This window comes from Onychostoma macrolepis, chromosome 24, assembly GCF_012432095.1.
Source record: "Onychostoma macrolepis isolate SWU-2019 chromosome 24, ASM1243209v1, whole genome shotgun sequence".
Classification (NCBI taxonomy): domain Eukaryota; kingdom Metazoa; phylum Chordata; class Actinopteri; order Cypriniformes; family Cyprinidae; genus Onychostoma; species Onychostoma macrolepis.
In genome coordinates this window covers 5907295-5929443 of record NC_081178.1, presented here as the reverse complement: position 1 = coordinate 5929443, position 22149 = coordinate 5907295, and the positions used below count along the sequence as shown (strand labels likewise).

The following is a 22149-nucleotide window of genomic DNA, read 5'->3' as shown; positions in this document are numbered from 1 at the left end:
TGTGAATATTACAAACGTCAAACCAAGTCATGTGAATTCTCCGCATTTGTGCTCTCAAAAACATGAAGCATATACTAAAGAAAAGAAAGAGAGCTTTCGGTTAGAGAAGAAGCGATCCAGAGATCAAAAACCCAACACAGGATGTTTATTTCTGAGACGGGTCTGTGGCTCAGTGCAGACATGGTAAAAGCACGCTGAGATGTGCACCAGTCACGAGCTGTTTGCACTATTCAAGAGCATTCAAAGAAACCAAAGTAGTGCAAAGCACTCTGGGAAGCAGATTTGCCTCAATTTTTAATTCCATCCTTTTCAGAGCATTTCAGATCTGTTTTTTTTTTTGTGGAACATTCTGAGTGCATGAACATTGTCTGCGTAATAGCAGAATTGCACTTTCAGGTCATGACCTTCTGTAGCAAACTGGGCCGACTGGACCATTTATCCATGCACTCCAAATTACAACCCATACAATCATACGTGCATGTACTGTATACATGTGCAAAAACATGTGCACCTGCCCTACAACAGATTCTAATTTTAAAACTATGCATTTTCAAAATAAACAAGTCTGAATGACTAGTCCATTTTAAAGAGATACTCCACCCAAAAATAAAAAGATGATATTTATCAATAGAATTAAATGCGCTCCAATATTGTTAGTTTCCCAGAATTTCTTATTTTGTGTTCAGCAGAGGAAAGAAAGTCATACAGGTATGAAACGACATGAGAGTGAGTAAATGATGACAGAATTTTCATTTTTGAGGGGAGTATCCCTTTAAGAAAGCTCTAAATAATGGTTAAGCATTATGTCCACCAGAGAACCAATCAGACACATGTTCATGCTTTCCAAAAATAACTAGACTATGTATATTAAAATGACCTGAGCTTACCGATTAGCTTGTTAAACCAAGTATTCTATTGTTAGAAAGCTATGAGAATGCTGATGGGAATGCTAGGTAATGTAAATCTTAAAAGTATACTAAAACCCTCTTAAAGTCATGATAAACAGTAGTAAGTAGGAAGGATAAAAAAAATATATGTAGGACAGAGATTTGGCTCTATCCATCAACTGTTGGAAAATCAAGAAGCACTGGATTATAAATAATTAGATAAAAAAGGTAAAAAATTAAATCTGCATGGATGAACTCTTCACAAAAATAACAATAAAATGCATTTTGAAAAAAAAACACATCTGAAAAAAAAATTAGCTCCTTTCTAAAGCTCTATTGTTAAAAAAGCTGGGGGTGGGTGGGAGTTAAAAAATCAAAACAAGACAGTAATATATAAGACAGTAAAATCTAAAAAATTAAGACAGTAATATATACAGTTTTTATGTTATTTAATTAATATAATAATTGATTGATAATTGTTTAAATTACTATAATAGGTGCTTTTGACTCCATTTTCTTAAAAATGGCTGAAATGTGAAGTTTCATTTGATAAAACTTCTTATTTTTGTAAAAACTTGCATCTGAATTATAAATCTTTTTACAGTATTTTACAATTGAATGTTACCATACACATTGCCCTACCCTTAAAAATCTTGCAGATTCCCTGAATAACATTTTTCACATTAGCAAAAAAAAATAGCATCAAATTTAGCTTCTGAAACGTAAATCATGTTAAAAAAGGGTTGGTCCAGGTAATGGAAATGCACATATCTCTAATGCACATAAAAGACAATTATCTCTCCTTTTTCCATTAATTTTTCAACCAGTGGTCCGTCTCCTCCCTGTCTATACTGTCCCCTGTGTGACCCTGATTCCCAGAAGTGTGCTGCCCTTGAGTCAGGCACTTAACCTCCGGTTGCTCCGCGAGGACTGTTCCAGCAATCAGCGTAGTGTAAAAGCATCGACAATTTCACATACGTGTAGACACGGATGAACTCACCCAAACACACCGGTGGTAATAGGGTAATGTGAAAGCCACAGAGGCACAACAGAAAACGGCCAGAACTTCCAGGAAAAATGGAATGTAATGATGAACTCCACCTGAAAGAACCTGAGAGCTGTCAATCAGCGGTCCCAGGGCATTGTGTGGGATTCTGACAGAAGCAAAGCCTGTGCTTAGCGGCCTGCAAACAGCCTGAAATGAGATCTCAGCCAATCTGATTGAATTATTCTGGTCTCATTCAGTCGGCCCGGTGCTTTGGGCTCCAATACACCACCATGATAAGAGGAGAGAAGAGAATTTACCTCCAAGAGTGCAAGACACGATGGAAAATGGAAGAAAAGAAAGAAAGAAAGAAAGAAAGAGTCCTATATCTACACTACTACCAGTAACTTTTATTCAGCAAAAATGAATTAAATTGATTAAAGTGACAGCATATATGTGTATATTTTTATTAAAGTTTTCCATTTCAAATAAACGCTCTTTTGAACTTTCTATTCATCTAAGAAACCTGAAAAAAAAAATATTTTACACAGTTTACACAAAAAATACTATATCACAAAAATATAATATTATATATTACAAAAATATTAACATCGATAATAATAATAATAATAATAATAAAAATGGGGCGGGGGGGCATCAAATCAGCATATTAGAATGATTTCTGAAGGATCATGGCTGCTGAAAATTCAGCTTTGTATCACAGGAATAAATTATATTTTACAATATATATCAAATAGAAAATAGTTATTTAAAATTGTAATAATATTCCACAATATAATTTTTTTTTTCTGTATTTGTAAATGCAGCCTTGGAAGCTTTTTTGTCAAAAACACCAGCAGGACTGTAAGTGATCATTAGGTCTGGTACACTGTGACTGTACACATGACTCTCACGTACTGAGAGACTTCCTGTCTTTAGTGAAAATAAACAGAGGAAATGAAGGCTGAAGCATCTGCCAGCAGCTGGCGAGAACAATCTTCCCCAGCAAATCAATTCACACATTAGTTTGCTTAAGGCATTCAATATAATCTCACACACTCAATTTAATCTTCATCACATGGAGAAGTGATACACTGGATGCAGAAATGAAAACAAGTGAATTAATTCAGAGCGATGAAAATGCACAAACAAAACACATTCTGTGCCACAAATACACAGTCAGCGACATTAAAGGTGATGTGAGTATTAAATATGCTTTTTAAATGGAAAAAGCTTTATTGCGGCAGATGCTTATCAGTAAATAATATCCAAATGATGGGAGAACTTGGATTAGGTCCATTGCTGGTCTTAGCACTCAAGCTAAGTAGAAACCGGACAGATGGCATTAAAGAGATGAGAGTAATGCAGAAATAGTGCATTTCCTGTTCACCTACTCAGGAAACAGCCTGCTTGGTCCATTCTGTTCAGCACAAAAAGTGTTTTCTCATGCACAGTCGTCTTTTGTGTGTGTGTGTGTGTGTGTGTGTGTGTGTGTGTGTACCTGTTTTTCTATGGGGACTTAAACCTGAATACACACAGACTCATGTGGACTTGTGTCACGGTGGGGACCTAAATTCAGGTCCCCACGGGTAAAGGAGCTAATAAATCACACAGAATTAAGTTTTTTGAAAATCTAAAAATGCAGAAAGTTTCCTGTAAGGGGTAGGGTTAGGTGTAGGGTTGGTGTAGGGCAATAGAATATACGGTCTGTACAGTAGAAAAAGCATTACGCCTATGGAGAGTCCTCACAAGGATAGCAAACCAGACGTGTGTGTGTGTGTGTGTGTGTGTTTTGTTTGCTGCAATTTATTCTTGTTAGCCACAATCCTAACTACCACAAAACACATTTCTAAAATGCAGAAAAATACAAAATGACTCTCACAATGCATGTCAGGATAATTTTCTGAAACGTGCTGAAATACACTATAATTCAAAAGTGTGGGGTTAGTGCAATTTTTCCCTTTTTTAATTTAAATAAGTCTCTCATGCTCACACCAAGACTGCATTTATTTGAGTAAAAAATACAGTAAAACAGTAATATTGTGAAATATTATTGCAACTTGAAATAACTGTTTTCTCTTTTGTATATATATATATATATATATATATTAAATTGTAATTTATACTATTTATTTGATGACAGTTTGAGTTTGATGATGAGTTTTTTAACAGCCATTACTCCAGTTGTCAGTGTCACATGATCATTCAGAAAATAGATTAATATTTTGTGGAAACAGTCATAGTCTTTATTCCAGGAATCTTTGATGAATAGAAAATAAATAAATAAACTGCACTTTTTTGAAATAGAAATATTTTGTAACATTTTAAATGACTTAATTGTCACTTTTGATCAATTTATTGCATCCTTTCTCATTATGAAAATTTAATACTATTGTCTGTCATAAAAATTAAAAAAATTAAAAATTTATTATTTTCTTGGTTAAGTTAACCGAACAAATAGTTTCAGAAGAAGAAAATATTACATTTTGATTAAGAACACATGCACTAAATCATGCACACTACAACCAGGGCCAATTATCATGAAAGTAAATAGATTCAGTTTTCATTTCATATGTTTTTAAAGGTAGATATGAAAAAGTTGGTGTACTTGACACACACAGCGATGGGTTCAGCTCATTTGAGACAGAGATTATTTCAAAAGAAAAGCCCATTTTCAACGACAAGGGTTTCATACATTATTTATATGTATTCCTGCAGAAAGCCTACAGCCTATCCATGGATTAATGCATATGAATCACACATGTGTGCCAAAATCACTTTCGTACTAATTGGAGATTGAAATAGGTTTTCTGTCAGATTGTTTGAATGTGGATTGACTTTCCTAACTAAGCCTCTGATTCTCTTCGTTTGTGTATAGCTGCCTAATTGCAGTGACTCATTTCCATAAATACTTCAGAGTATTGATAGTAATTAGCTTTATCTCGGTCCTAATGAGTGTGCTTAGTTTGATCCTGTAAGAGACATGCAGCCTGAATCAGATACAGACGCATCCAGTAATGCATCCAGTCAGTGTTGGAAATCTGCTGAAGCTCACGATGTAAGAGAACGCGGAAGATTATAATGAGCTCCCAAAGACCTCTGAGAAGAGAGGAACCTCTGACGCTCAACTGACCCTTTAATTAAGTCTCATCTCAAAACATATGCACCAAAACAATTGAAATATGGTAAAAAAAATTGTCTCATCCACTCACATTGACTGGTGGGTATCCTTTTGTCAAAACAGGAAAAAACACATTTTTAGCAGCCTGGTGAAAACTTTATCCTAGTAGTCCACTTTAGACATTCTACTGACTATAAGTAACTGCAACTACATGTCAAGTAACCCTCATTAATTAGCAAATAACTCCCATTAGGGTATTAGTAAACCTTTAGGTTAGGGTTAGTAGAATAAGTTGACATATTTGCAAAGTTACTAAAGTGTTAGCAGATATTAAGCAGACAGATTTACTAATACTCTAATCTGCATATAAGGAAGTTCAAATAGCATGGTAGCATCAACAAATGCGTTTTTATATCAGTTTTGCATTTGTTGACACTATCGGGTAGGTTTAGGGTTGGGTTTGGTGTAGGGCATATTTCCAACACGATAGAGCATTCATTTTTAGCGACTGTCCCCAGATATTTGAATTCTGAACTTCCACAATACTTACCTGAAGCAACGTAATAAAAACGTGCCAGGGTTTACATATTGAACCCGTGTTTTAGCGCCATTCAGTGGACATTTCTCTATGAAACTGCGGCAAAATGTGCAGTAAGGTAGGCTACGTAAAAACGGTGCACCCAGGTCCGTTTATGCCATGAGACCAGGTTGGGTAGTTGACATGCAGTTGCAAAGTTTCTTATAGCTAGTTAGTAGACTGTCTAATGTGGACTATCAAAATAAAGTGTTACCAAATGAGACTTGACTATAATGATAAAGTGGGTATTTACATTTATAGTTAACTTCTCTTGGTACGCTAGGTCTGGACCAACAAATAAAATGATTTGTTTACATTTAGTCCTGGTTCACTCTGCATTCACACTGTCATTTTTAACACAAAACCTAAAAATACGGCACAAAAGGCATAAGGATATGGCACGACCTCACTGGACAGCTTTTATGCCGTAAATTTTGTGAACTTGCCAAACATCCTAGACTGCTGTGTTAAATGTACTCGTTGTATGTGTGTACATATGGTGGTATTTTTACCAGCTTATAAAATGTGTAAAGGAGTCAAAACATTGCCAGGAACTCTTCAGTTGCACATATGCAACTGAAGAGATCTGCTGTAAGAAGCCGGTGCTTCTGACACCTTTACCGAACTGTAATGGGCAACGTAACTCCTATGACGAGAAGAACCATATGCTTGAGCATTCTGTCCTGTTTAGGGTTGCATCTTGTGATACCATGTCCAGTTTTTGGTTCATTTAGGTGTCTTTGGTCTGTATCTGTGTTCATACATCAGTTGATCCAAACAAGATCCCTGAAAAGAGTTCAGATGGCAGCATTCACACTTATTCAAATGAACCACACTAACAGAGCAATTGCATCAGAGCTTGTTTTAATCGAACCAAACCTGCCAAGTGTAAACACACACTATAAGAGAAGAAAACAATTTATTTATATATAATTATTAGTAGATGGGCTATACTTCTGACCAATAAGTTGTGACCAATATTTTAGATTGATTTCTCCTCTCTAAACTGTTTCTCAAGCGAGTTCTCTCATCACCACTGCTGCTACGTGAACATGATGTATCATATTGTGCAATGCATCGTAATAGGGGTGAATCGTATCACATCGGTAGCTGCTTTATATGTATCTTTAATGTATCGTATCGTTGGCTAAGCACTGAGATGCGTATTGCATCAGCCTCAGTTGTGGAGATGCACATACCTAAAGTGTGCAGGTCTTACAAATAGATCATTTGCCTGCCTAATGAAACAAATGTACATGGTTCTCAATAAGTCCAGGAAAGTCAACACAAAACATAATTCAAAACCCATTTTGGTTCAACAAGAAAAACCTTTGACTGGGCTCTTGCAGTGGTTGCTGGCATACACATTTTAGGAGGTTTCGTGATGAAGACTGAAGGTCAAATTCACCTTTAAGAGCATCTCAATGATAATGCATTTTTATATCTATCATTATATGCTATCAGATTAACATTAAGTGGCATTAACTACTGGCAGGATCTTGGAAAGGAGGCATTAGGATTCATAAAATCATTTAATTATGATTAGATAGACATTTTTTTCTTTGGAATTACATGCACTGATGACTTCAGCCTGTAATGTATATTAAGAAAGTAAATAAATCGGGTCCAGTTTTATTTCATGTTGACTTTGAAGGCAAAATTCAGCCCAGCAACAGCAAACAGTCTGCACAACTGTGGAAGAAAATAGTAGCCCAACAGGACCGTTTTCAGAAAACATGTAAGAATGTGACTAAATGACTGGTTGAGTCCAAATAAGCGACATGAATCATGTAGTGATTCAATGAGACATTTACTCCCGCTACTGGACTGCTGAGTTTAACACTGAAATCTGGCAGCACCTGAAGTATATTCAAATTAACAGGAAAAAAATATTTACAGATCAATGACAAATAATAATTTCGGAGATGATGAAAAAGAAAAATCTTTAAAAAATATATGCAGTTTAAAAAGCATTTGCCATATATCATCATTTTAAATCATATATATTTATATGCAAAATTTTGGACCCCACTACACACTGCTAGTCAAATGTCTGGCTATGCATGACTAGCCTTCACATAATAAACCAAAACACAAGGGCCAGATGGATGAACACATTTATAAACACGCTCTGACGAACACATCTACAAACGTGCGGCGACATTTAAGCGATAATGTCATAAAGTTTCCCGTGAAGCTGTAATCACTTTACCCTTTAATGACCTGTTTTTTATTTAAAATGATGAGCTCGCAGAGTTTCTATGGAACTGGACCGTACAAATAATCTCGTAAAACAGACGCAAATCGAGTTGATGGGTGGCTGTTACACTTTATAGCCAGAAAATATTCATTAGAGAGAAAGGCGGAAACAGCAGTGAAAGAGAAAAGGACACACGACTGAACACAGTAACATTTCACAGAGCCGAACCTCATTTCACAACATCAACGTCAACATGGGAAGGGAAAAATCAATAAGCAGGAGCGAGATGAGAGTCTCCACTGTCATCACAAAGACAGAGACAGATGCTGATCTATGAACAAATCCTGCACACGCACGCCAGCAACACGCCTGCCATTTACGAATAGAAAAGGACAGATAGAAAGGTTAGTTAAACTGCAGTTTTTATCAGATCAATGCCATTTCCATTCATACATTTAGAAAGATGATCTGAAATGCTATTGCCAGGTCTGTCACGCTTGAATGTGCGTTATCTTTTGTGTGAAATGAGCACACATGTGCAAGCATACTATCTAATATAACACACACAGAATCTGACATCCATAAAAATTGCACTGGATCCTTCCAGTCTTTCTCCTGCAATTCTCAGAAGCCTGTGTTAAAAACGAACATACTACCCTATTCTTTTCAGCCTAGCTCTCTTTCTTTCTCTTGCTCTCTATAGAATCTCCCAGCTTCCAATTCAATAGAGCTCAACAGTGACCACCCATTTCTTCTAGCAGCCTTGTTTCTGGAAGTATTTTTCCCCACTCATTTTTCAATGGGGTTTTCAAAAACTCCTCAATAAAGAGTTCTAAGCCAGTATTTCCCAATCTGTTTTACAGTCTTAAAAACCCTTTAATTGGCATCAAACCAGAAATGGATTCAGCCTGTATTATAGATACTAGATATTATCACCATTAATCAAGCAAAAGGAATGCAGAAAACAGGAAATGAGTTTAAAGACATACTCTGCACAAAAATGAAAATTCTTTCATCATTTATTCACCCTCATGCCATCTGCACTCTACACAACATTCTGCCTTTTAAATCAAACTTAAACTCTTGAAACAGCAAGCCAGAAGCAATGATTTATGGTTAAAACAAAGTTTAAAACATTAGTATTCTATATACACACCTATTGTTTTGATTCAGAAGACACTGGTATATTCAATGGGGTCATATGGATTACCGCCATCTTCACTTGTGTGGTTTTTGAAATGTCTACTTTGGAGGTCCCATACACTTGCAAACATTATATCGACTCACCAAGATTATGTTTCTAAATAAAACTTTGTGTTCATCTTCTAAGGAAAGCCTTATACACCTGGGATGGCATCAGGGTGAGTAAATGATGAGAGAATTTGCAGTTTTGTGTGTAGTATCTTTTTCACAAAGCAAAATCTAAAATTTTCCATCATACATGTCCACCTGGGAATCACTTTCCGAAGCCATTAACCAAACCATCCAGCTTCAAGATGAATCACAACAATACAAAACATGTTTGAAGTTCTTTTTTGAGGAAACAGACTATTGGAAGCAATGGTGTAGGCTAGTATACTGATTTGCAGTTACTGATTTTACAATTAGAAACAACATGTAATTAATCCTACTCAATTTGTCTTTTGAAAGTATTTAAACGTACCCGACTGCGTCAATCGCAGTGCTTCGTCTTGTTACTCAAACCGATTGTTCTGTACAATGATATGGACTATTTTTGTGGAAGCTTTTAAGATAACACACGGCTAACACAGGTAAGGTTAATAATTGAATATCAAACAAATACATAATTCCCACTTGTTTATTCGTGAGTGGCAAGGGATACTTAATCTTGAAGCGTATTGTTGGTATTAATGTTTATACGTTATTAATAAAATCTCTTTCTCAAAAAAGAAAATGAATGTTTTTTTTTACTTTCAGCTGAATAGCTGAGTGGTGTGAACTCACACACACCTTCACTTTCAAATATCAACTATTATTCAAGCATGAGAAAACCTGCCCGGCATTAACCTGTAGATGAGTCATACTGAATGAAGTATCAAGTACTTGTAGAAGTATTTCTCTTTAATAAAGTGAAAGGACATGTACACAAGACATTGAGTTGTCTTGTGAAAAGGTGTTTTGTAACAAACTTTAGGTGCTCACAAACTTGTGGCCATGAATGTACATTGAAAAACATTTCTGATTGACAGAGAAACTTTCAACAGCCTTTGACTATCCTGACATCAATGTCTCTGAATGCAATACTTTAATTGAATGATGTAAACTCACGCTCCTTGACACAGCATGAAGCTGCTATTGCAGATTCTACGGATGATTTCTGGCTGTTCAAAACAGTTTTCATAGCAGCCCAGGCAACCTATTTTATTGCTCAGAGGTTGCTCTTTCATGGCTCAGGTGATTTATTCAAGTTAGTCTCAGATGGTTCTCTTAAAATTTCTTGGGAGAAGTAAGAAGAGACACAAATGAGTAAGTGTTCAGATACAGTGAGACTTCAGAGATGTAAAATGAATGCAGATCGAATATCTCAAATTATTCGCTTTTGGGAGAATTTGATGAGAAATATGAGTTCACATTCATTTGATTACACACTTTGGTATCGTGGCATATGAGCAGAGTTTGAGATCTTGAGTGAATGGGGTCATTATAGGATCTTTTTTTTTAGGACAAAAACCAGAGAAGCAGAAGACTAAATCAAAAGTCTCTGTTTAATTTCATTGCATTCTATAAGAAACAATTGAAATATTAAAGACATCTCACTTTCAAAATCACAAGGTTCAAAAAACTTTATGAAAAACTCATTTAAAGAGAACACGGGATATGATTCTGTTATACTGTACACTGTAAAAAAAAAAAAAAAAAGTTGAGCCAACTTAAAATTTTAAGGCAACCAGCTTCAGCAGATTTTTTAGTTTCCTCAACTTGTCGCTTTAAGTTTATACAACAAAAATTTGAGAATCTCCCACAAAAATAAGTTGAGCAAACTAAAAAAATCTGCTGAAGCTGGTAAAAAAAAAAAGTTTAAAGTTCGCTCGACTTTTTTTTTTTTTTTACAGTGTAGTTATTGCTTAATTGTAATTACATCATATGTTTATTTATACTGGATTTAATACTTAATTGAAAAAATTTGGTGAAGGATGCATTTGCTAGGACATTTCACAATAAAACGGCAAGTAACATTAAACATGAAATTTTTAAAACCGCAAAACTGAAATAGAATTTTCTTGTAAAAAGTACTTTATTTTAATTTTATTTTTTTACAGAGTTGTGTTATTAAAAAAACAACAGATGTTATTTATCACTTATTATGGAGAACACATTATTTTACACTTACACTTAATGTGTGCTAAATGTCTGTATAAAATAGTAAAAATACTCATAATTTCTTGGATCAATTAATAAATGGACCTTTTTTTAATCTCTGAAATACACTCAGTTACCATGGCAAAGGTTCACAGATGCTGGTTGTAAAAAATATGCTATTATTGCTACTTTCTATTTATGTGCATACAGTTTCCTTGAACAATCACCTCGATGGATTCTTCTCATTTCATGTGGTTTCAAAACCAAATTTTCATCTCGACCTTTGTTAGTAAACCTTTTTTTCATACTGTCAGGATAGTTTAACGTCTGTGTTGACCTAGAACCTTTTTTTTAACAGCAAAGCAGCGGGTTCAGATTTCAAGGTGAGACGTCTCATCAGCTCACATCATTCATCAGACTCTCCCGTCCACATTCAGCGGGCCCTCACGCTTCACTTCAAACCATCACATCCTCAAGCAAACCCCGAGAAATCTTGTACGAGCACTGCGTTCGCTCTCTGAACACCTCAAAGCCACACACATGCAAATCAATTTTTCATCCCTCTATCCTGGTCTCTCCTCATGTGAAAGGAAGAGGAAATTGAGGTCACGCTCCATCAGAAACTGATCGGCCTCGGATGCTCCCATTGTGGCTGGTAGAGTAGAGGGAGCAGAACGGGAGAAAGATTGTCGGCTGCGGAGCGTGTTGGGGTCTGTCTCCTATAGAGTCTAAGCGGAGTTGATGCAACCCCAGAGAAACTAGAGTGACCTGTGGAGAGCGATCACTTCTCGAGAAATCCAGTCTAATGACACTGAGCTTGACAATAAGATGATGTGACTCAAAAATGGAATGACACAGATACACTAACAGTGCTGGCTATCAATCCGGCCTCATGTTTGTCAAGAGGTGGAAACGATACCAGTGTACAGTTAACGTACTAGGTCACTGAACCTGAATTGCCTGCCTACAAAATCAACCTATTTTTTTTTTAATACTTAAACAATAAGAATAAAAATGTGTTAAATAATGATATGCAGTATTTTAATATTTTGTTAATAAAATATATTAAATTTTTTTTTTTTGGTCCATTGTTTTAGTATTATAGAATTGCAGTATTTAATCATTTATTTATTCTTTTCTGTTGCTGTATGTCATTTAATTGAATGGAAATGACCAAATTTATCTATGAATTAATATTTTTTTTAAAAATTATAATAAAATGTATTTCTTTCTTTTGATATTATAGTGAGTCGTGGGTAGCGTGTCTTCATGAGATTTACCCAGTTAGCATTTGATATCTCTGGCCTGAGCATACGGTTCCAGTAGGGCCAGGTGAAGTCCAGCTGATCTCGGCCCGGCCCAGCTGCTGGTGCTGTGAACCAGATGGAGTAGTAGTTGTGTATTCATCACTCATGGATATTTGGATGTAAAGTTCTCTACCAGCATCTGTACCCCACAACCACCTGCTCACCAGTTTGGACCAGCGCAGGATTTCATTTTGTTTGGCCATGAGTGTGATGAGGCAATACAATAAGCACTTCTGATGTTAACAGTCGCCATTTATTAAAGCCTAAAAAGGATCACAGCCTGTTATTTTGACTCTTTTAGGCGAGCAAATCTCTTTATCTTCCATCTTCCTGAGACTGACTGCAATACAAGCAAATACAGTAGCATGCGAGCACAGGCTGTGAAGAAGCACTGAACTTACTGAATGATTATGTAACCTACAGAAAGAGACAGTGAATGAATGTAAACAAACCTTTCACTGGGATGAATCTAAAAAACAAGCACTATATTGCAATGAAGAAATTGTTAGCTACAAGCTAGCAATTGTTCTAGCTTCAGTGTATTCCATTGGGCAGGTCTAGATCTGTTGCCTGGAATAACTCTGAGAAATGATTGATTCTCATCTCTCCCTAACATGCCTTGAAGAGCCAGAGGAGCCTGTGGGAGGAGCCAAACTCTGCTCTAGTAATAAATGAGGGAGGATGATTACAGCCTTTAGAGTTACAACACACACCGCAACACTGAAATAGAGAGACAAAACACCAGTGCAACAGAGAAGGTCAAGAAAAAGTGAAGGGAACAAAGATAGCTAGAATATATGTGATGCACTACTGCATTCTCTTTCAGTCATAACAACAACCCCCACATACAGTATATAGAAAGGCTTTTCTTTCAGTTCCTCTAAAAAACTCTCACAAACACACTCAGACTCAGCAATGAGTAAGGATAGAGTCTAGCCTCTGTTGAGAGGAAATGACTAAATGTAGCCACAATACTGCATTCTTCACTCTATGACTTTTGCTCAGCCGCTTTCAATACTTTATACAGCTTTTTGGACACACTTTGTAAAAATAAATCGAATGTTATGAATCGATAGATAGATAGATAGATAGATAGATAGATAGATAGATAGATAGATAGATAGATAGATAGATAGATAGATAGATAGATAGATCAAAAATGACAGTAAAGACATTTAAAATGTTACCAAAGATTTCGATTTAAAACAAATGCTGTTATGATATTTCTATTTATCAAAGTATTTAATAATGATTTCTGAGAAGACTGGAGTAATGATGCTGAAAATTCAGCTTTGCATCATAGGAATAAATTACATTTTAAAATATATTCAAATAGAAAACAGTTACTTTAAATTATAATAATATTTCACATTTTTACTGTATTTTTGATCAAATAAATGCAGCCTTCGTAAGCATTAGACACTTCTTTTGAACTTTTGAACAGTAGTGAATACTGTATATACACAATACTATTAGCTACAAAATTAGCTATACACAATTCTACTAGCTATAATATAATATAATATAATATATATATATATATATATATATATATATATATATATATATATATATATTAAAAATTATTAAATATAGGCCTACATTTCTGCTATCCATATCGACATTAAATCAGCCATCTGCTGCCCTTCCCATGCACTGGCATCAATATTGATCGACTACTACTTTGAACCAAGATCTCAAACAAAGTATAAGAGCAAAAGTGTAGCGCAACAGTACAAGAGTGTGACAGGCCAACTGTTTATCAGTACAAGGGTATGACAGTATGCGAGAGCAGCTTTGTCACAGTATAACGCTAATAGTTTAGGAGCTGTCTTAAAGTCGACAGCTCTTGTAGCTGATGGAGCGCAGCTCTCCCTGATGTTGACAAGCCGAGAGATCTGCACTTAATAGAGTTCTGAAAGGTGCTGGTCTGCCCTTAATAAATAACACACCGCCATATAAGATGACTGTGATTGTGTACGTGCAACAAAGAAGGTGTACAAAGAACGGGGAGCAAGACAAACAAAGCCTCGCCTCACTGTAATGCTGGGGTTTCAATCATATGCATTAATGAAGATTTTATGCAGGGCTGATATGATAAACAGAGAGGGATAAATATATTGGGAAAGCTTGTGCATCCCAAGCGAGACAAATAGTGGGGTAAAACGACATCAGTGGGATGCGGGACACGGTGCCGCTGAAATAGGCTGTGAAATTGATTCCATGAAGTGTATCATGATTTAATCTGCCACAGACAACGAGGTATAAATATTTCCCAGTAAAGAAGAAACGTTAACTCTTACGGCATGCAGCATATGAACACGCATTCTCAAAGCTGCACTTGTACATGTGGGCACAAATGTTTAGTACTTACTGCAGGAATTTGCTCTTGAAATAGTCTTATATTGCTTTAAAGTACGTTTTTCACATTAAAAAGCTTAACATATAAAGAATGAATAGCACTTTAGATAAAACTGATTAAAGTGATATTTTAATCAGTTTAATCATACTGACATGATATGAAAACTCCAACCAAATTAGTAGCATATATAACCTAATATGGCCTATATATACAGTATATATATATATATATATATATATATATATATATATATATATACACACACATACATACATACATATGTATGTATAATCAATCAGGTGAGAACAATAGGAATGGGTATTACAACTAAGGAAAAAATAATTATAAATAATATTGAATAAAATATACAAAAAATGATTTAAAAAATAAAATAATAATAAAAATAAAAAAAGAAATAAAAAAAAAATATATATATATATATATATATATATATATATATATTGCACATTAAAAATATCAAGGCATGTTTTCTACAGTATCTTTCACCAGAAGAATTACATCATTTTCATTAATTAAAACACACCAGCATAACAATACACAATAATAAACAGCAGAATTATTTATTTAGGCTACCACATCACATATAAACATGAACAAATCATTGATTCAGAATTTTAAATTTGGTCAATGAAACAGACAGTTTGAACATTTTTTTACTTTGCTACTGAACTTTAAATCTACAGATGCTATTAAAAGATCTGTCTTACTCTTAACACCCTAATAATAAATAAAATAATGACATGCTTTTTAGAAAACTATACATTCATGTTGCTGAATATTATTTTATATTATGTTATATTATCACCCAACTATTTGGTAAAAATAGATTGTGAATAGGTTTAATCTCTGACATTCAATTACAAAAACTTCCTCTTTACTGTAATGCTACATCCACACCAGTAAGTGTCAGGATGAAGTCCAAGACCACTGTTATATCAGCCAGAAAGTTACTTAACACACCTTTAAATTTCATTTAGTTTTTGCTCTTAATTGCTGACTTCTCCCCAGCCCATGTGTGTATGTTTGGTTATAAAAAATGTTCCCTAGTTGGAACTAAGTGAGAAACAATCCCAGCTGGACCGACTTGTCAGAGTAAAAAGTAAATGAGGTCTGCAGAGCATAAACTTAAATAGTAGCCAGACTTTCTGTACCATCTCGCCAATATTAATTAGTCTTTCGAACGTCATCATGAAATTAATGGGAGGGAAACCAGGCAATTAGTGCAAAGTCTAGTTTTAAAGTGCAAACTTGGACACACTCTTAGATGTTTGTGGAGGGCAGATGGATAATTTCCTCTCACGGTGCCCAAACGAGTCTTAAGCGAGCACTAGAAAGACACATTCATATTAAAGACTGGACTCAGAACTGATTGGCTGAGGGAACGGAGTCTTCAGCAGCGAGTAAGTGACAGGATCAAACCACAGATCAGACCACATGCTTATTACACCGATGCCCCTCAGAGCCACATCTCTCAGTCCAGCCCATTAACCTGCTGTCAGCCTAAACACACTGTAAAATAACTGTTTTCTGTGCTAGAATGAGATTGGAAGCATCTGAAGCTGTGCTAGGGCGCTTTGAGTCCAGAAAAAAGACAGAAGAAAAATAATCTGATAAATTCTATGATAAATTATTGCATTAATATTTAACAGTAAGCTAAATACGCTGAGTATGGTTCTAATAAAATAACTAAAAAGACTTACATCATGTTTCTTCAGAACCATCACTTGAGTCTTAAAATGAACAAACACAGATCAGTTTTCTACTACAGTCAAAAAACAACTACATTTGTAATCTATTTTAATCTATAAATCTATAATTATTATTTTTGAATGAAGTCTCTCACCAAGTCTGCATTTATTTGATATAATTACAATAAAAAGAGTAATATTGTGAAATATTATTACAAATTAAAATAACTGTTTTTTTTATTTTAATATATATATAAAGCATTTTATTCCTGCGATGCAAAGCTGAATTTTCAGCATCATTACTCCAGTCTTCAGTGTCACATGATCCATCAGAAATCATTCTGATATGCTGATTTGCTGCTTAGATTATATATAATAAATTTTGCCATTTTTATTGGGGAGAGGGGGTTGAAACCTTAATACATTTTCTTCAGAATACTGGGATAAACATGTTCAGATGAACAGCATTTTTCTAAAAGTATTATTATTATTATTATTATTTACATTTGCATATACATTTTTTTCTTTACTGTCAATTTATCAATTAATGAGTGAGTGAAAAGATCAATTTAAAGCATTCTTGATGAATGAAAAAAGGCAAAAAACAAAACAAAAAAACAGTAGTGTATAAACTGAAACAGGATATTCAACAAGAAAAATGTTTTGGAAAATATTTATCTATGGGAATTGATTGGATTATGAAAAGTGGTTTTATAGGTGTTTGAAAGGCAGGGGTTAAAAACAACAGCCTGAAAGTCATTTGGGCAAAAAATGAAGACAGATGTGTATTGATAAGGTAAACAAGGAGACTTTTGATTTTGATCTGTTTTGAGATTTCAGTTTAACATGCTCATTACTCTTCCTGTTCATTTCTGAGACATCTACGTGTGTTTTTAAACCTTTTCATTTTAAAAGTACTGTTTTAAGCATGTTTTTAAGAATTTTGATTTCATGCTGTCTTGAACTGTCATTTCTGGTTTTGAAGCCGGACAAAAACTTATATAAATCTGATTGACATTAATAATCTCTGATCTGATAATGTCAGTGAGCTCCTTCTAATGATTGGCTGAAACTCAAAATGTCACTGAGGTTAACAAAACAATTTAATTGGAAAAGTTGGTGTAGCATATGTCACTGTAGAGGCTGCGCTTAAGGACTGTATTATAACTTGAATGCTTTAACATAATTGGCACTTAAAAGCTCTGTTAGATTGCCCTTGTTCTTCAGAAATGGCATTGATTGTTCAGAATATGATTATTTAATGAAGAATCCTCCCATTTATCAAATTTACAACTCTGAAAAGGGAAACAGTTTCCTGAGAGCTTATAAAAGCCCAGTGCTCATCGCCAAGGGTGAGCTGTTTATCTGCTCAGGGGTACATGAGAGGTTAGAGTCCTTCAGAGGGAGAAGCTTTTATCTAATTCTGCTTGTTATTAAGATATGACCATGCTAGGAAATAAGCTCATTGTGAACTCAAAAGCATTTATGTCCTTCATCACTGTGAGTTTTTTGTTGATTAGAATATGAGTCTAGGAAAGCAATGAAGTCTTGTCATTAGAATATCATTTAGAAATCTCACTGTTACAATGTCTGTGTTAAATGAGGCAACACTGTCAAAGAAGACACTGGCGGAGCCTTAATTGTGAGCTTGACTTTTAAAAGTCAACATAAAATCAGAATATATTAATATTCTTTTGTGCACAATTAATCAGTGCACAATATTTCAAATACCAAACAACAACAGCAAAAAAAAGATTGATGAATTGTAATCTAAAATACTTTCCAATTCATCTATAATGTCACCTAGGCCATGCAGGTGGAGTATAATCAGTTAAACCATTGTTAAACAAAAAAATAAAGCTGAAAACAAAAAGAAAAAATGATTATTGGATTATGTTTTACAAAAAAATGCATATCGGTTTTCTACTTCAAAAAGTCATGTTTAATTCAACGTGTTACTTGCCATTTCTTTCTGTTTGTGATGTTTAGCAATTTCTGAGTGAAAACACCAATAAAAGAAAGACATGTTTCTACACCAATTTTTTGGCTAAATAGCTATTTAGGGGCCTTGTTGTAGTGAATGACATTATATAAACTTTCCCGTTGTTAACAAAATAATTTAATGACATTTAAAGGTGCACACAGTAATCAAATTTCCCTAGACAAAATCATATTTTAACCCTACACTGTAAAAATGTTTTTTTTTTTTTCAGTTATACCTATAACTTTTTTCAGTCTTTCTACTTCAAAAAACATCCCATTTATTTCAATGCATTACTTGCTGTTTTTAATTTTTTGTGGAATTTACCAGCAAATTCTGAGTGAAAAATGTTTAAGACTATTTTTTTTTCAGTGTATTTCTTTACAGAAGTAAAATGCAAATACATTATTTCAAAAAAATGTATTGTGTATACAATGAAAGTTCAGTTGTTGAAACACAGTGATCCTCGAAATAAAATAAGGAATAGAGACTGTGAGTAAATAAAGACAAAATTTCCATTTTGGAGTGAACTATGCCTATAAAATAATCAATTAATAATCGATCTAGCAGTACAAGAGTCTTTGGAATCAACTCAGCTGAATCAAATCTATGCAGTTTCCATCCCAACCTTTCCTATGTCAGTAACAGAGCTCAGCTAAAGTCGAAATAAAAACAACATTCGCAATCCATTTCACTTTTATAAAATTATGCTACCATTTAAAAGTGTGGGGTTAATAAGATATTTTAATGTTTTTGAAAGAAGTCTCTTTCTTTGATCAAAAATACAGTAAAAAAACAAAAAAAAAAACCCAGTAATATCATGAAATGTTATTACAATTAAAAAGAGCTGCTTTTTATTTAGTATATTTTAATATATATTCTGTGTTCCAACGTGAGTAATTGATGAGATCATTTTAATGTTGGAGTGAACTAAAATGCAGTCAACTATCAGTCAAAAGTAATTGAAACAACTCAACAGAATGAAACCTCTGTGGTTTCCATCCAAACGTTTCCTATGTCACTAACAGGCTCTGTTTTTTTCCCTCTGTGACAGATCAGAGACTGCAGTTCAAAGGGGTTTTAACTCTGATCCTTTGCGTCCTGTTGCTTTGGCAGTGTGAGAATCTGAGACCAAGACATTCCTGCAAATTCTTCTGGGTACAGAAGAGCATCTGGCTGTAATGTCTGCAAGGAGACAACTGATATCAATAACAATGCCAATCTTAAGCAGATCAGGAAATACAAATCAACTAACAAAACGTGTACCAAAAATGACAAAGAAGAGGCAAGTTAGTCAGCCAACACACACACACAAAGTCCAGCTCTACTCAGATGGTGGGCACATGTCCAGCGTAAACAGTCCTTTACTAACGGAAGGATGTTTTATTCATGAGTGCAAAGCCATCTCCACACATGAGCTATTATATTTCTCAACCCTCATTTATAGCTCTCATGTGCGACGCCCAGATAACAGGGGAAAATTGCCTGGAGGGCTGAGACGACACCGCAGGACGTAACGCCGGCTATCATAACACCCAGCTGGAGGGATGACAGAGAAAGAGACATTTATCAACGCAGCAGAGGCACCTTTCAACACACGCCATGTACATCTCAATGCAGCGGCGCACCTTCACAATCACTACAGCGCTTGACATTAAGACAGAATCTAAAGATATTCTGGGGGCTAACTGGAATAGGTGAAGCTTAAGATGAAAAAAACAAAGCACAACAGCAGTTATTGCCATGCCCACCCACACACACACACTCACACCTTGCTGTGTCACTGATCACTGCTTTTAGGAACTGTGGGAAAGCATGTGCACAGAATGCTTTCAGTAAAATACATGTTTAGAAAGGAGAAAGTTAAAGGGATAGTTCACCCCAAAACTGTTTACTCACCCTGATGTTTTTCCAAACTTGTATAACTTATTTTCTTCTGTAGAATGCAAAAGAAGACATTTCGAGGAATAATTTAATTGTTTTTGTCCATGCGAAATGAGGATTTGCATAATGCGTAAATGCATTTTTACTCATTTTTGGGTGAACTATCCCTTTAAGAAGACAAATCGTAAAATAAGCTTAAGATGTTATAAAATGCTTCCTCGTTGTACATAATAGATAGCATGAAAAGTTGTCTGTTCTTGTTTGTAGAGTGCTGAAATGCTATTTATGAACCCATTCGCTGTCCATGGTGCTGAAAGGAACAGCATGCAGGATCTCTTTTGAGGTTTCAGTTTAACATGCTCATTACTCTTTCTGTTCATTTCTGAGACATCTACATGTGTCTTTAAGCCTTTTATGCAATGTTGTCGAATTCAATTTACCTGCAATTAAATGTGCTCTGTTGGTCCATAGATCCATATATAGTATGTGTTCACCAGAAATCACCCAAACCTCACAGTGACAATATTTGACACATGGTTACAATCTGAAATCGCTGAAGATTATATCTAAAATACAGATAGTAGGACCTCCTTGCTTACCCAGGCATTTGAACAGTTATAAAATAAATGATGTATGAGATGAATCTTTTAAATATATCATTATAAAATCCACATAAGGTGAGTGAGAGATCTACACAACTATAAAGGTATGATTTACAGAGGTTGCACTTAGTTTCACATTCACTTGCAATGTGGTTATTATGCACAAGCACAACTACAGATGTGTATTTGATGATAAACCTCACAGCCAAAGAATACATCATTCACAGATTAACATTTCAGAATCGCCTTGCTTTTATTGCAAACAAACATGTACTGTAAGGTTTGATTTCTTGTCCTTATATACCTGCAAAGGAGAGTCTGTTCATCTTCGGTGAAAGCAAAGACGCACTGATTGATATTTCCCCCAAAGAAACAATTAATCCCTTCATAGACACCTTAATTTGCATCATCTACGTGAAAAATGCGCACATCCAAAAATCACTTCACCTTAAAATCATCTGCAAAAGGATAAGGCATTAAAAATGAAAGAAAAACCAGCAAAAATAAACAAACGTGACAGGTAAGCTGCACGAAAAGTTTCCATTAAAACGTCACCAGGTCTTAAAATGACTTTCGGGTAAAGAAAAGACCAAAATAAAAGCAAATGCTTCGCTCGGTGACATCAAAATCACAAAACTCTCATGAACAACAGCGCAAAATACAAGCAAAGCATATCTACAGCAAAAGTCAATGGCAGAGAACAAAAAAGGAAAAAGGGTTCAAAACAAATATCATCGTACATACGTAAAAATGGAACTGCCAAGGCCATTTAAAAACCAGTTGCATGATTTCACACGACTGCAAGCACGTACTTGGCCAGTGTCACTCAGTACTGAATAGCCCCGATAGGAATCACTGCATACTAAAAACTTGAGGTACGGATCGAAAAACGCCTCAAAACAACACTTTTTCAAATCTCAACGCTCAAACCCCAGCAAAAGGAGAGAGAAAAAATAAAAAAAGAGCAAGTGAAAAGACAAAAAGGGTTACAAAAAGGCCTGGAAACGTACTCACCGAGTGGGAGTAAAATGTTGCGATAAAAATGCGTTATGGCACAAAACACAGTATGGCGAATGAAGCGCGTTCTCTCTCAGTCTGTGAGCCCTCGCTGCTGTCACGTGACTGCTGCTGCCTTGAGCGGCGGGAAGAGGAGCTGACAGGAGACGCCGTTAGTTAGTCGTTATCATTCCACACTGAGAGCCTTCTGTGATTC

General features: G+C 35.1%; 1 protein-coding gene across 2 annotated transcripts in view; it reads right to left on the bottom strand.

Moving 5' to 3' along the window:
- Window positions 1-22071, bottom strand: part of LOC131533180 (RNA-binding Raly-like protein) — a 141317-nt gene extending 119246 nt beyond the window's left edge. The window contains exon 1 of one of the 2 annotated variants that reach the window (XM_058765332.1): window positions 21951-22071. The gene's annotated coding sequence lies outside the window, so the exon portion shown is untranslated. Of the gene's footprint in view, window positions 1-21240 lie in introns of both variants that reach the window. The other variant, XM_058765331.1, reaches the window with a different exon arrangement.
- Window positions 22072-22149: the final 78 nt, after the last annotated feature.